The sequence below is a fragment of the Hypomesus nipponensis genome, chromosome 28, assembly GCF_054491055.1.
Source record: "Hypomesus nipponensis isolate SF chromosome 28, ASM5449105v1, whole genome shotgun sequence".
NCBI classification, from domain to species: Eukaryota; Metazoa; Chordata; class Actinopteri; order Osmeriformes; family Osmeridae; genus Hypomesus; species Hypomesus nipponensis.
Window position 1 is genome coordinate 9,455,446 of NC_140388.1, and position 15,283 is coordinate 9,470,728.

Consider the following 15,283-nt stretch of genomic DNA (forward strand, 5'->3'; position numbering starts at 1 on the left):
TCACAAACACGTCCCTTCAAACAGCCATGTGGGTACGACTGATACAATGTTTTCTTTTTGCTCCTCTCAGGAAAACATTTCTGCCCAAAACTCCGCTCAAGCTCTCACAAATACACTGTACAGGGAGTGTACTGTGTTTTTGTAAACAACCTATGGTTGTTGTACGCCTATGGTTGTTGTAAGCCTATGGTTGTTGTAAGCCTATGGTTGTTGTAAGTTACCCATACATTTTTTGTTGTTGTTTTCATCAGCGAGCGTGATCTTCACCAGGGTCTGTTTCAGAGGGATGTCTGTACGGAGCGCCGTCTCTTTAAGAGGGTCAGGCAGTCTCTGCTCTGCCTCTGGATGAGCAAATGTGTCACAGGGGACAGTTCAAGGTACCGGGGCAGGGTTCCTGCTCTCTGGCGCCAGCCCAACTGCCGAGGAGGACCCGGGGGGTGGGAGAGAGAGATAGACAACAGAGAGGGGGAGAGGGGGGTAGAGAGAGGGAGAGAGAGGGGAAGAGGAAGAGGAAGAGGAAGAGGAAGAGGGAGAGGGAGAGGGAGAGAGGGAGGGGGAGGGGGAGGGGGAGGGGGAGGGGGAGGGGGAGGGGGAGGGGGAGGGGGAGGGGGAGGGGGAGGGAGGGAGGGAGAGAGGGAGGGAGAGAGGGAGGGAGAGAGAGAGACAGAGAGAGAGACAGAGAGAGAGACAGAGAGAGAGACAGAGAGAGAGACAGAGAGAGAGAGAGAGAGAGAGAGAGAGAGAGAGAGAGAGAGAGAGAGAGAGAGAGAGAGAGAGAGAGAGAGAGAGAGAGAGAGAGGGGAGGGGGAGGGGGAGGGGGAGGGGGAGGGGGAGGGGGAGGGGGAGGGTAAGAGAGGGAAAGAGAGGGAAAGAGAGGGAAAGAGAGGGAAAGAGAGGGAAAGAGAGGGAAAGAGAGGGAAAGAGAGGGAAAGAGAGAGAGACCGAGACCAAAAGGAAAAAAAGAGCCCTCGAGACGAAGCCTGCAGCGGTGGAGGTCAGCTGATCATGCTGTCTTTTGGGATAGATCACTGCAGCTGGTGTTAGCACCCGCTTGGCCCGTAGCAACCAGTAAAAGTTGAACAGACATTCATCACTGTAATCACTTATTACCATCCATGATCTAACTCAATTAAAGCAGGCAATCTGAGTCAAGGTGAGACCCAGAAGCCGTAATTCAACATCAGGGGAACATGACAACCTCATAAAACCAGAGGAGGGGTCAGGTCTGATGAAGTTAGCGGGGTAAAGACATTAGACCTGCATGCACGACTGGAGAATTGCAGTGTCAACATTAAACAACCCAATACAGGCATGACAATAAGGTATACTGGTGTGTTATTAAAAACAAGAGGAATAGTCTGGGTAAAGAAGGTCATAGCGTTAAAAAGTCCCTCTGACCCCTAGTTAAAGAATATCCTTCAATAAAAAACAACTGAGCCAGTATGTGTTACATAAAATTTAAGGATGACATAGAAAACAGGTATGCCAATGGTCGTGAGAGATTAAGAATGTTTGTTTTCAGCAGAACGTGAGGAATGAATGCTATGTTCCAGACATCCAGATATGGGTAGTAGCAGGATCCATACCTGCATCACCAGTGTCAGATCTTCAGATAATACCCATCCATCATAAGTCCTCCAACTGGTTGAGGATGATGTTTCATTGATATATAATAATACTGACTTCCTGATAACTGTTGATAGGCAAATAACACTAGGGTTAGGGTTAAAAGTATAAAAACATTATTTCTAAGTGGCTTCTACAAGATGCTTAGAGTATGTTCCAAGATGTCTTTATGTTGACTAACTGGCCTTGGTCAACTTCTCTCCAGCAGCCGAGGTTGGCCTCACCTGGAGGCCAAAGCAAAGGGAGGTTTAAATAGCCTTTTACGTCAGCCTCCACCCAGGCCAGCCGCCCTGCTCCTCAACAGTGTGGGTATTCCATCAGACCTGACCTGGTCTGACAGGTCCACACACTGTTCCAGCACATGCCACAGACGGAGAAAGTGAACGAGATGTTCCGATTTTTCCTTTTTCCAGAAAAATGTCAAAATGTCCCAACGTCCTGGACTGTTGGGGCCTCTGACATCATTCTCACAGGCTGACGAGGGCCTGTTGATGTGCACGTCGTCAGACGTCTCGTCTCAGGTCGCCACTCCTCTGCTCTCCAGGCGATGGAGTGATTCCACTCACAGCTGAATTAAGGTTTGGGAAGCCTGTCGATATGAGATGTTTTTATTGGGGCAGTATAAACTCCCTTTATTTAGACTCATAGTGGGTCCATTCACTGGCTCCTGAATGACATTACTCTCCACAGCTGTAACTAAATGTTTCCACTGACTTGGCTAGAACAGTGCATTTGTGTGTGTGTTTCACCAACCCAGGATAAGGCATTAACCATTACAGGCAGGTAATGACCAATAATTGTATCTAAAAGCCCCCTCAGCAGAATAAGGCCAGGTCGGGTTAAAGGAGAGTGCCAGTATTACTATAGTTACGTAACCACAGTGCACAAACAAAACCTGATCGAGTGACACAGTGTCTGACAAACACATCACTTAGCTAGGACTGTCCTGTACTTCCTTACAGTCTTCCGTGTCGCTCACCCCTCCCGTCTTCCCTAAACCTTGTCCTGCCTGTGGCGCTAGTTTGTCCTCAGATAGTCCCGCCCCACCCACCTGCGCTTATCTAGGGCTCCATCTCGCCTCAACCGTGGTTCACTGACAGCCACGTCTCTGTGTGTCCGCACCCAGCACTTCTCATACCTCTCCTGGGATGGGCTGGTCAGCCGGCGCCCCCGTCTGTGGTTCAGCGTCAACACTGTGGTTGTGTTAAAGCGGGGGTGTGGGTCCCCTTAGCTACCCCTTGTCATTGTTGTTTGTGTGTGTAGGGTGTTCGGTAGAGTGTGCATGTGTGTGTGTGTGTGTGTGTGGTTTGTATGTGAGTTATTTTAGGTTGTAGGCTTCTGCATTTGAGAGTGCTCATGACCACAGATATATACGCTGGAGGTAGAGTGATGACAGGCTGTAGGTAAAACAGGTTGGATCCTTCTTATGTTTATATTTTTCAAGAGCCCCCTCTGGGAAACCTCATTTCCCATAACTGAAAAGGATGATGATGTCGTCTTCAGAGACAGCATCCTCTGCCCCACACCTCCCACCCTGTTTCTGGATTCATTATGACCCACCTGGAGGGGGTTAAATGTTGGCCAAACAACCAAAGCAAATTCCCCTATGGTTTAGAGAAGATGGGGAAACTGAACAGTGTATTAGCATGAACCAAATAATGCCAATACCAATAGAATTCCAGGTATTTGACTCTATGGGTTAAATCAGAGCAAGAATGGTCAAAGTACAGTTAAATGAAATACGCAGTTAATAACTTTGCAAATGAATGACATGAATTACAAGGCAAACATTTTACAATATGAAAGCTTTAAATCTTACCTACTCAACCATGATCATTGTAAATCAGAGAGAAAGCAAGAGGTGAGCAAGGAGTAGGACAGTAGGACAAGGGAGAACTGAGAAGGTCTCAGGAGATGAAGAATCCACAGAACAATGCATTACAATTCCCTTTATAAACAAGAACAACAAATCAGACCACATCTTGAATGGGGTGTGAGAGCCATCAAGTTGAGACCGTCCAGAAACTCCAGACTTTAGCATATGAGAGGTGGGGGCAGGTTTGACACACCCGAGGGCTGTGTCTAAACCTGCCTGGCAGAGGAGACTGGGGCTATAAACAGAAATGATGAAGGATATCTCTATTCTGGAGATGTGTATTTATCTCAAAAAACAATTTGGTCCAGGACACCAAAGTACAGTGTTTCATGCAGAGCAGTTGATGAAATGCCTGTGAGTGGTATCTATTGAACGGAACAGAGAGATTAGAGCTGATGACGGTTGGTGGATGGCCGGCTTGGTATGTACTGCCAGATGATTGACACTTGAATATCTCTTATAGGGTCTTGTTCGTCAGAACTCAAAATTGGTCTTTGCCTACCAATTTGTTCACTCTCTCCTTGTGTTTGTAGAGCCTTAAAAATGCCCTTTTATGGCAAGTAGTTATTCGTCTCTAATTGGCCTTACCCTGGCCTATCACTGGCCCATCAAACAACATTAGCCTTAAAGCAAAACCCAATCACCAGACCCGCTCCGCTGTCTGGCCCCCGCTGCCTGCCCCCCCCCCCCCCCGCCTGGCTCTGAAAGACACGCTGTACCACAGTGTAAACCACTGATGGCTTTTCAATAGCTATAACTGAATACGTAGGAAGAGCTTTGACTACATTTGAAGGGTGTGGAAATGACACGCATGTAACACGGTGCACTTATTATTGAAGGAGTGACTTTGTTGGCCTTTCTGATCAGTGGCGGATTTAGTGATTTAGGGGCCCCAGGCGAAGACAGGCATGGGGCCCCCTTATCTCCTATTCTCACTCTTTTCAATCTATATAATAATTATTAATATAATAATAAGTGGCGAGGGTACAATTTCTGGGGAAATTGTGAGGTGTGCTTGCGTCGGTTGCAGATGGGTTAGTTATTCCTGTATATAAAAATGCATACTTAATTATTAAGATTGCATAGATTTAAAAGCATACATTTGTTGCTGCTCGTTTACATATATGTTTGGCACCAACATTGTAAGTAATGCATACATTGACAGAGTTTTAAGAGTGGGAAAATAGGTTTTTGCGCGTGTTTTCGTGACGTTAGTAAGGTCAGTGACTGTGGCTAGCAAGTTAGCCACCATTAGCTTCACTTTTCCCATTAGCTTCACTTGATTTCAACTTAAACCATGCAATGGAACATAAATAAAAATAGAAGCAACGCAATCACTACCAAGACGAAACTTTCGACACCGACGTTGTCTATGTAGTTCAAATATTGAGGGATCCTTAGGGGTGGGAAAAGAAACAATAATAATAATAATAGAGAGAACACTGGTTGTGCTCTCGCCATAGGCTTGACCACATCCAATAACTAGAGAAGGTACAATTTCTGGGGAAATTGTAGGGTGTGCTTGCCAGCATTGGTTGCAGATGGATCCGTTTATTAATTGTAATTTTTACAACTGATATTTCTATATATTTTATATAAAAATCTAGTATAGAATGTAACGGTTGTCAATAGGGAATATTGATAAGCTATAGCAGCCTCAGTTGAAAAGTTGGATCAACCAAAGATATTGGGCAATCCGATATAAAACGGTCCTAACCTCTATGACTCCATGTCCCCTAAGTTTTTCCCTTCTAGTGATATTTTCAAGCAGTTGCTGCAATCGATGGAATAGTCCACTGAAGTATCGGTTGGGAGGGGAAGTCTGCGTTGACACATAGAATACATTCTGTTGGTATCTTTGTTGACACTTTTGGGGAAGGTTATGACTTTTAATGGGTCTTAATTATTAATATAGTTGATCATATAGTATTTTTTATGGAGTCTTTCAAGGGGCCCCTTGCAGCTGACCCCACGCAGTTGCCTACTTTGCCTAATGGGTAAATCCGCCCCTGTTTCTGATGTCACAAAGGTGTTTGGTCGGGGGCAAATCAAGAACCCCTTTAAGGGCAGCACCTTGAGTGTTGCGTATCATAATAAGGCTTAGCTGTGCCGATTACAGATCAAGTTTAAGAAGGAAGCGAGAGGGAAAAAACTTTAGGGGGAAAGGAATTGCGTAAAACAAGCTCAAAGCTGTCACATCCATTGTACAAAGCACAGTAACCATAAGGGAAGTGAATGTGCTGGTTTTTCCACTTGAGCCTGATGTGAACATATATCTATGGATGTGAATCTCCGCTGCCGCTCTGTGTGGGGTGAGTGGCGAGCGGCGTGTCGGTTTCTCACAGTGCTCTCTTGGTGATCCCTGGAGGCCGAGAGATAACAGAAGCGGAGAAGGGCCACACGCTACCGCGCCTCTGCCCTCTTTTGTTGCTGAATACCGGTGCTGCACGCAAGTCCCTAGGCATGCTTAAAGGCCTACCTCCTCGATAGCAGGCGGCAGAGATTAGGAGCGAGAAGAAGAAAAAGGGCAGCTAAACTTTGCGTCGATAGTCAACGTGAAGTTCCTCCGAGGAATCCGCCCCAGCCAGTTTATGCTCCTGTAAAACCGAGAAGAGGGTTAACCCTGAAACGCAATGAAGAACCAGAGGGAAGAGGGTGTGAGGTTGGCTTTGACCATTCAAGGCTCCGCTGGAGGTGGAGACAGAAGGGGGGAGGGGGGGGGGAGGATATTGAAAGCATGAGAGCGCGTGATAGTATCTCTGCAGCCCGCTTCCCTTTGCTTTGGAACATTACTCACATTGCTAATGGTATATGTAGACTGGCGCTGTCGGCAAGCTCAGACCTGTTTCTCTGAGTTCTAAAATAGGACAGGCCGTCCCCTTCGCCCTCATGGCGGCCGGTAGACAGCGTGCCAGCTCAGAAATGCAAACAGGACATCTCACTGAACAAGGGGAAACCGATCCTCTTTATCTGGAGACAGTGAGAGAGGCGCTAGCCAGCAGTATCCAGCCCTGGGGCGGGTCTAGAGATTTTCATTAGGGGTGACATTGGGGTGGCAGAGGGAAGTTGTTGGGTGGCCTCCTGGAGGCAAATCAAAACCCAAAGTAGGTGGGGTACGGTACTCCCTACGGTAAATGATTAGGCTATAACAATGTAGTTTAAATTAAACACTATTATTATATGGCAACGACAGTACGAGTGTTCTGATTGGCAATTGGTTGGTTGGTTGGAATTAAAGCCATTTTACCAGAACCGTGTTGTCCGCTTTCTATCAAAAGTAATTGGGTGCTAGGCAACACCTGAAACACACCGTGAGAAGACTTGAGAGCTAGCTACAATTAGCCTACCACTTATTTTCATTTACTAAATGAAAATGAAAAGAGCTAAAAATGCAATATAATAAACAACTTACTAATCTCAACCGTTCTTTCATGCCAGGAAATATCAAACTGAGGCAGTTTGATATTTCCCGGCATGACCTCACTCTTGGTTAGTAAGTAGTTAATATTAATATTATTTATTGAATTGTTCCGTAATGTACATATAATATTTTTCCATGTGAAGATTGGGGTGGCAAGTATTTTTTATTGGGGTGGCAGCTGCCACCCCTTGCCACCCCTTAGATCCGCCACTGATCTAGCCAACCTCTGAAGGGTTTGTGACAGGGGCCTTTGACTCCCAACAGTCAAAGATAGAAATCAATGTTCTCCTGAAGATTAAAACATCTCAAAACAAGTTTAACATTTCAATATTTGCCTACATAGAAAAAACTAAATAAAAAGATTGCAGTTCCTAAATATGGTGAATTTATTTTTGGCATCATAGGGACTGCCAGACTTTCTCTGCATGATTTGACGCATTGACATTAGCTCAAGTTTGTAATGATATGGGTTCTGCAGCGTTCCCTAGGGTGAGATGACTAAACCACCTTAGGCACAGACCCTCCACAACCAATGCTGATCTGACAAATTACAGGCTATCTCAAGGTTACGTGATGACTTGCTTATATTGAGTGTATGTCGCAAGCTGCACAACACAGAAACACATTTCATTGTTCTTAAGGCCTACATGCTACTGGTTGTAATGGTAACTAACAAGCTTGTTTGGAATACATCAAAACAAACAAGAAAGGACTAGCCTACAGATGTATTTGGATGTGTCAATTTGTCACTGCCGTGGATCGCAATGCTGACATCACCAAGTTTGGGATCTTACATGCAACGGACAATGAAGTATAATCAATTCAAGAGAACAACGGTAAATTCAATCTACACAGTTTGACGCAAGCGATGTCGTAAGAGCCAGCTGCAAAGTGGTGTTCTAGGACTCGGAATTTGCCGTGTGGGTTGAGCTAGGGTTACCCAGTGTTCATTAGTGGAGAGAACACCTATGGTAGCAGAGATGTAATAGAATTACATGTCATTGACACCATTATTACCACATCTAATCTGTGTCTTATCGGCTCCAGACTAATGGCGATGCATTCAGGTGGAGATAATTCATTTAACAGGCCAACCAAGTGTTTATGCTAGCCAGCCACTCCAAGCACAGGTTTGCTGCCCATTTTGTGGTGTTGGATGAGCTGGACGCTTTGCTAAGGTGTTTTACGTCATTAAATTTACTGAGAAAACACTGAACAGAAGGCTTTGCTTAAAGGGATTATGAAGTTGGGCAGTCGGTCTGTCTGCCTGCATACCGACTCCTATCAATCCAGGATTGACAGATTAGAGGGCTGGTCAGGAGAAATGTTGTCTCTATAAGGGCACAACGTAACTCATAAATAGCACAGCGAGATGTTGAATGGGGGTGAATGGAGCCAAAGGGAAGTTGTTCTTAGAGATACGGGAGCAATTGGTTTTTGGAAACGCTAGTTTGGTGATTCTGTAGCAGCAGGGATGTTGTGAGAAAGGCATTCTTTCTCAGGGGTGTGTTTTGCTGTGACCTGTTTTGCTGTACCCATTCCTGGGATGTGAGCTTTGTGCCGTTTCCCTTTAGTTAGTGTTGTTGTTATTGTTTTCCTGACATGCCATGCAAATTGTTTTGGTTCCACTGCCAGCATTGAATAGGGCCACAACAGAATGCTCAATACACACACAAAATTACTGCTATTCAGAAAAGATACCAAAAAAAAGGGTTGAATAATGACTCCAGTTCCGTGAAATCGATGCCTGGAACTTTTATGTTGAGGCTTGGCTTTTTTCCCCCCATATCCTCTGTTGACCTTCATCAGGCCAAACTGAAGAACTGAGAACATAGAAGAGCAGTGAACCCATGATGTGGATGTAGAAATGAATCAAATCAAGCATACATCAAGTTTGGTGCTGACCGGCTCCAATCTAACATCGCAGAGCGCTCTAGCTAGCATGGCTCCAGGAAGCAGGTGGCCACATCAGTGCACTTGTACCAGGACTGCCTCTGTATTTGCAACAGGTCAGTGGTCTTGTGGCGAGGTCTCGCAGTGTGAAAACATAAAAAGAGACAATCAAATATTTGTTCACTGGCCTTTTTTTCTCCATCCCCCAGGTATATTCCAGACAGTTGCCAGTTGCTGAACCAGCAGCAGCAAAACTTGAACTGTGTGGGGATGGGGGGAGAAGGGGGATGGGAGGGGAGAGAAGGGTGTGGGAGGGAGGGGAACTGGTTGTTTGGGACTAATCCTACGGTGAGATTAGGCTGCTATTGTGCAATATACCTCCAGCCACTCCTTCCCACCCAGACAGGAACAAGAGCGCTGTGGACCACAGTTCAATTAGACTGATTGGATTTCATAGTCTTAAAGTCCTGACTCCCTCAGCCTTGATGAGGTGTTCAGATCGTCTGTGACTCAGCTGGAAGAGCGCAATCTGACGTCTGAAATCACTCACTGAATTTATGTGTTGAGCTCACATGTAATAAATCTCAAGGGAGCATTATTTTGATAAGACACTGCAGTCTCTGAACTTTCCCTCTGCCTTATCCCCAGGTTGTGTCAGCAAGAGTTTGCTGGTAATTTACGACCCCACGATCAAGTCATTTACCTCAGTTTGGCTTGAGGTCAATGTGGGTTTCTCTTGCCAGGCCCAGATGTTTTTGTTATGCTCTTTCTTGTGAAATGGTTGTGTTGCTTTGTGCCATTTCGGTGTTGTGCCTGGTCACTTGTGTTATCACTCCCTGGCCACGCCCCTGGCCACGCCCCTCGGAGTGTCCTCTAATTAGACTCTTCATCTATCTGGAGACAGGATCATACTTCCTGCTCCTGTTGGCTACAGTCTCCTGGGAAGCTCTTTGTTTGGCCTCCCCCACTACATTCCTCTTTCCTGCATGGCCAATCACAACCCATCTTAACCCCACACGTCAGGTAGAATGTCAGGGGGTCAGATGGCTGAGCGGTTAGGGAATCGGGCTATTAATCAGAAGGTTGCCGGTTCAAACTTTTTTTATTAGTAACTGAAATGGTAAAAATAATAAAATTATTATTCCTTATAGCAAATAAATATCAGTCACTCAAAATGACCTTAATAGATGTTAATGCTAAACAAAATAATTGGGTTTGACCAGATGGCAAGATCAGGGCAGACAGACAAACCATTTGGCTTCAGTACCCAGTGATAGAGCAGACTCTAGATAGGCCATTTAACAACCATTAGATCCTTAATAAAACAATAATAAAAGGGAAAGGCACATTAACCCTTGGGTTGGCAGTCCTTAACCAAAATAGTCTACATTACATATACTGTATGAGTCTGAACAAACAGGGATGTAAACTGTAACTTGACTGGCTGGCGAAGAAATAAAACCACAAGGCAGTTATTTGTAGTTGTGTAATAAATGCAATACTGTTATATTGAGGAAATGGGTGAGTAACGCCAGCTGTTTCCATTCTAGTGAATTATAAAGAGCCTACGGCTCTCTATCGATCTTATCACATCAAAGGTTATTGCCTCGTTAATTCTTTATTCCCCCCCACACACATAAAAGTATTTCTCCAAACTATGTATTAATTCTTAAGAGCTTAGTCTTGTAACTGAAAATTTCCAGACCAAGGCAAATCAGATTTACGCACTAAAGCTTTCTTTCCCCTACAATGCCCTGAACATACAAAGGAAATTTCCGGGGCTCCTTAGCTCTTTGTTGAATGAATGTAGCAGCGTGTTTGTTTTGAGCAAACCTGCCTCTGTGGATCTGAAACCACAGGTAGGATGCAGATGGTGTGCTGAGTGCCTGCCTGTGTGCCTGTGCGTCTGTGTGTCAAATATTGAGGCACAGAGATTAATCTGTCTCTTTCTCTGTCCCTCTGTGTGAGTTTGCCTTTCTAGGCCAGTGAAGTCTGGTTTACAGGTAAGTGGCTGGTTCCAGAGACTGGTTCAAAGAAATAATACTTCTGAAGACCATTTACATTTAGTCATTTAGCAGACGCTCTTATCCAGAGCAAGTTACAGTAAGTACAGGGACATTCCCCCCGAGGCAAGTAGGGTGAAGTGCCTTGCCCAAGCACACAACATCATTTTGGCACGGCGAGGAATCGATACGGCAACCTTCTGATTACTAGCCCGACTCCCTCACCGCTCAGCCATCTGACTCCTGACCAGACTTCTTTTCTTACAAGCCTTGAAGGGCCGCAGGCAGACATTTACACTGACATACATCTTTTCTTCACAGTTAGATGACATCCATAAGTAACATCCACAATGTGCCTTACAGACTTACATGAATTTTGATGCAGCGTGTCAGCTGTTCGTCAGCTACAGCTATGTCATTCACTCACACAGTAAAGTGTGACTTACCAGCCTGTTTTAGCGACAGGAGTGGTAAAAATGGCCAGACTGTTCTCCAGAGACTGTAGATGGTGCTTGTCCACTGGAGTATGCAGCTGCCTCTGTGTGGCCTGGAAACTCTAGCTGTTATTGAGACTGTGTGGGGCCCTGTGTGTAAAGGTATGCTGTAGTACACATGCTGGGGCCTTTCCGGCACTTTCTCCCCTGGGTTCAGGACAGTGACAGAATGACTGACTAGCTGACTGACTGGCCTGGCTCTCTGGCTTGGTATGCTATCTGCGTCAGCCCTCTTTAAATGGAGCCAGACTCCAGCTCTCTACATCCAGACAGATCATCCAAACCCTGGCTTCTCATTCCAAACCAGATTTACCTGCGCCTCATCTCTTGCCTGGCGATGTCTCTGTCTTTTAGTCTCCCTCTCTCTGCGTATCATTCGGCCTCTATCTGTCTGACTGTTTGCCTGTCTTGTCTTGTCTTTGTACAGGAGAGTTGCTCTATCACATTAACTGACCATGGCTAAAAAAACAAATTGAGCTACAATTATTCCACCATCATTATCAACATTTCCAGAGATAACACAGGCTGTGTTTACTAGAATAGGCAGTTGGAAATTGGGGTGGGGGAGGACCATACATGAGACCATTGTGATCTTGGAAAGGTCCAGGTTTTGTAATGCCAACATCAGAAAAGCCACCCATATCAGGCTGTGGCCAATGACAGCCTGTGGGAACCAGGCCCCAGCCAATGGGCATCCTCCTTTCTATTGTACACATCAAAGGCCCGTCCTCTTGAGACTTAAGGTATGTTTTCCAAAAAAACAAGCAAGCTATCTTTTTCTTAAACCTATATATTTATTTATAATACCTCAGTGATCGGGTTTATTTTGAGCACAGCTGTGCAGCATAAATTGCTTGTGAATTAGCTGAGTAACATTCCAGTCTGGTTCTCAGGCCCTGGTTCTGGTCACCCCACTGTGCTCCCCAGGGCGGAAATCTGCCCCAGAACAACCCCAATCCAGTTCAAACATACAGCACGCCTGTGCTTTACCATGTTAAAGGAACGAGATCCGATTGTTATATTATCGTTTGAAATTGATAAGCCTTGGTACAACGCAGTCAGGAGGGACTATACTGTACACACAGTTGGAAGGTTTAGCTGCAGGTTAGAAAACATTGCTTCGAGGGCCAGCCAGAGTTTAACAAACAGAGGTGAACTCTTTTTCCTACAAAAGTTAGAAACATCACCTAATTACAATGCCTACTATGGAAAACCAACCTTCAAGACTATGAATTATTATCATGTGGCTCATCGCGATGTACGGTTAGTCATGAAAGACCAAAGTATAGTATACTCCATAGCTTGAACCTAATGGGTCAGATAGATCATACTATATGCAGTGGGTTTTACAGAGCATTAAAACCAGTTTGCATCCACCTTGGTTCAATTGGCATTGAGCCCTGTGGGAACTGTGAAGCCTGTTTTGAATCCTGATTCATGAGGTGTTTAATGCACCCTAAAATACCAGTCATCCACAGTCTCCCACTACTCTAAAGCCTCTCTAAAACATGTAAGCCCCTTGGTAGCGCCTTACAGTCTTTTACATGTCGTGGAGGGAGACAGGGAGCAGAGGATGGAGCTACAGTAATCATTATTGTTCTTGTCAGTGTTCCAGAAACAGTCAACATGACGCTGAGGAACACATGCCTTTGTCTGAAGCCGTAGCAAACAAGCAACGCGTACATAGTGTACTGTACAGTACATTGGCTGGATAACAAAATGAAATGTCCGTTTTTTTCTTTAAACTGCTTTTATTTATTTGGGAATGTAGTGAGGACCCAAGGGATGTGGCGAATGTTCTCCAGGATTGCATCACTGAAGTTCCACTGTCACCATGCCCCCCCGGCCAGTGTGTGAGAGCTCCCTGGATCCAAGGGCCATTGAGAATTCAGTTTATTGACGCAATTGCTGTCCTTTTAGACATACTGACAATGGGTTTGGAAATGGCTGTCACATTTTTTGGCATTTTAGAATTGCTTAGCAATGCCCGAACAAAAGCACTGGTGTCAAGGGGGGCTCGACTGAACAAATCAAGTCAACAACTGTCTTTATCTGACCCGAGGGTTACAGTTTTCACGGTATCATCGTAAACGTCAAACGTTAACATGAATCAGGAGTGAAATTTCTCTTTTGAAGTCGCGAGGTCATCGATTGCAGAATGGTGGGAGGTGGAGAGAGATGTTCCTTCAAAGCTCAAGTGGAAAGGTCTGGTTTGTGGGCGGCTCTGGGCCCAGTTAGTTCAGGGAGTCTGGAGACTCCGGGTCTCCGCCCAGCTCATACCTCATTAATCCTCTCCTAGCGTGACGCTGCATGGACTCAGTGATGGATTGGGGGTGATTGTTTCAATTCATCGCCACTCGAGGTTAGTGGAACTGTGGGTAATAAATGACCAGAACCAAGTATCAGCACTGAGAAATTGCTTTCATGCGGTGAAGTTTGGAGACTTTTGTTGACTTATCAAGGAAAAAACTAATCTTGAAATCTAACATTGCTTGAGTCAATGACTGGTTCAATTAAGTGAACAAAGACAACACTGCACCCATTTTCTCCCATATTTCATACAGGGTTTCTGGTCAATAGCAGATCTTTTGTTTGGAAACATACACTGGCTTCAGTTCAGGAAAGGATACATCAATTTCAGGAGTCAGTATCAAACAAAAGAGCCTATATGGTGGACGAAACTGATCGCTTTTCCAGCGCTAACCACTGTGGCAGACGTTAATCTCATTTGGACACAATAATTTGCTTTTTTTCTGTTTAGTAACCAATCTTTCAGTAGTTTTGGGTAACCTGCAGAGAATCGACATCCTCTTCTGACACCTCTGATGAATGTACCGCATATTACAGTCCCAGGCAACCCATGGCAAGACACATAGAAGCGTGGGAAAGCACAACAAAATCCTGTTTGCTTTTACAGTTAAAGATCGGTCTCCCTTGCATTAGCGAATAAGAAAAGGTTTTGTTGAGACCAACCCGATCCTTCTAGAACCAACCCGATCCTTCTAGAACACTGAGGTCAAAATCCAACGGAAAACAGGTCAAGATGGAACAAAAGGCAAACTGTGAAATAAAGCACTACCGTAACTGTTAAAGAAATGCATAAAACACTCCAGATTTGGATCACATAAGATATTAATTACAGTATGGTTCATGTTAAATTATCTCCAGTCTGGTCCAGGTATGAGTTAAATTTGGTTGGCAACATCTGTGAATGTAGAAGGACACTGACACATTGTGCACACACATGCTGAATAGGGCCAGTGCACCACCTTTCAGGATGTCTAGAACACTCTCAACCTTATGTTGACACTGAACCTTTCTTGGGTTCAAGGAAAACTGAAATATAATAACAACCCCAAAGCTCCAAAATGTATCAAAGGTAATACCCGCCTCCGGCAAGAAAAACAATAGTACCTTGTCAAATTGTATTCTTGTCAAAAAAAACACAGACCAAATACATTTAAATCAAGAAGGGAAAAACATCACAGAAAAGGGATCATACCTACTACAGTTTATTGGTAAACAAAGAAATGTTTTCTTATTCCCTGGAACAAAAACGTGATATGTGTTAACTTGGTCATAGTAAATTCCAATGACAACATATTCATTTCACATGTGGTCTGATAAATTATAGAAAAACGATTGAAAAGAGGAATGTATTCTGTTCAAAATCATTTGTGCCTTGTGGCCTTGATTGATTTTGCGTGCATGGTTCAGTCCTCAACTCAAACTACTAGATTCTGCCTTGACAAAGAAAACTACCTTTTGAATCCTGCAGTGGAAAGTCGTTTATATTTAATGACTAATGATCTGTGGAATGAAGGGCGATATGTGAAATCAGGGGCAGAAAACACATTCTCCTACTGCTTGTTATTTCAACCAGCAGAGTACAGTTTTGCTTGCCAGTATCTTCAGTGTTATTCTTGCATTTGGCTGAGGTGTCAGACCTGTGGTAGCATCAGGGCTGACA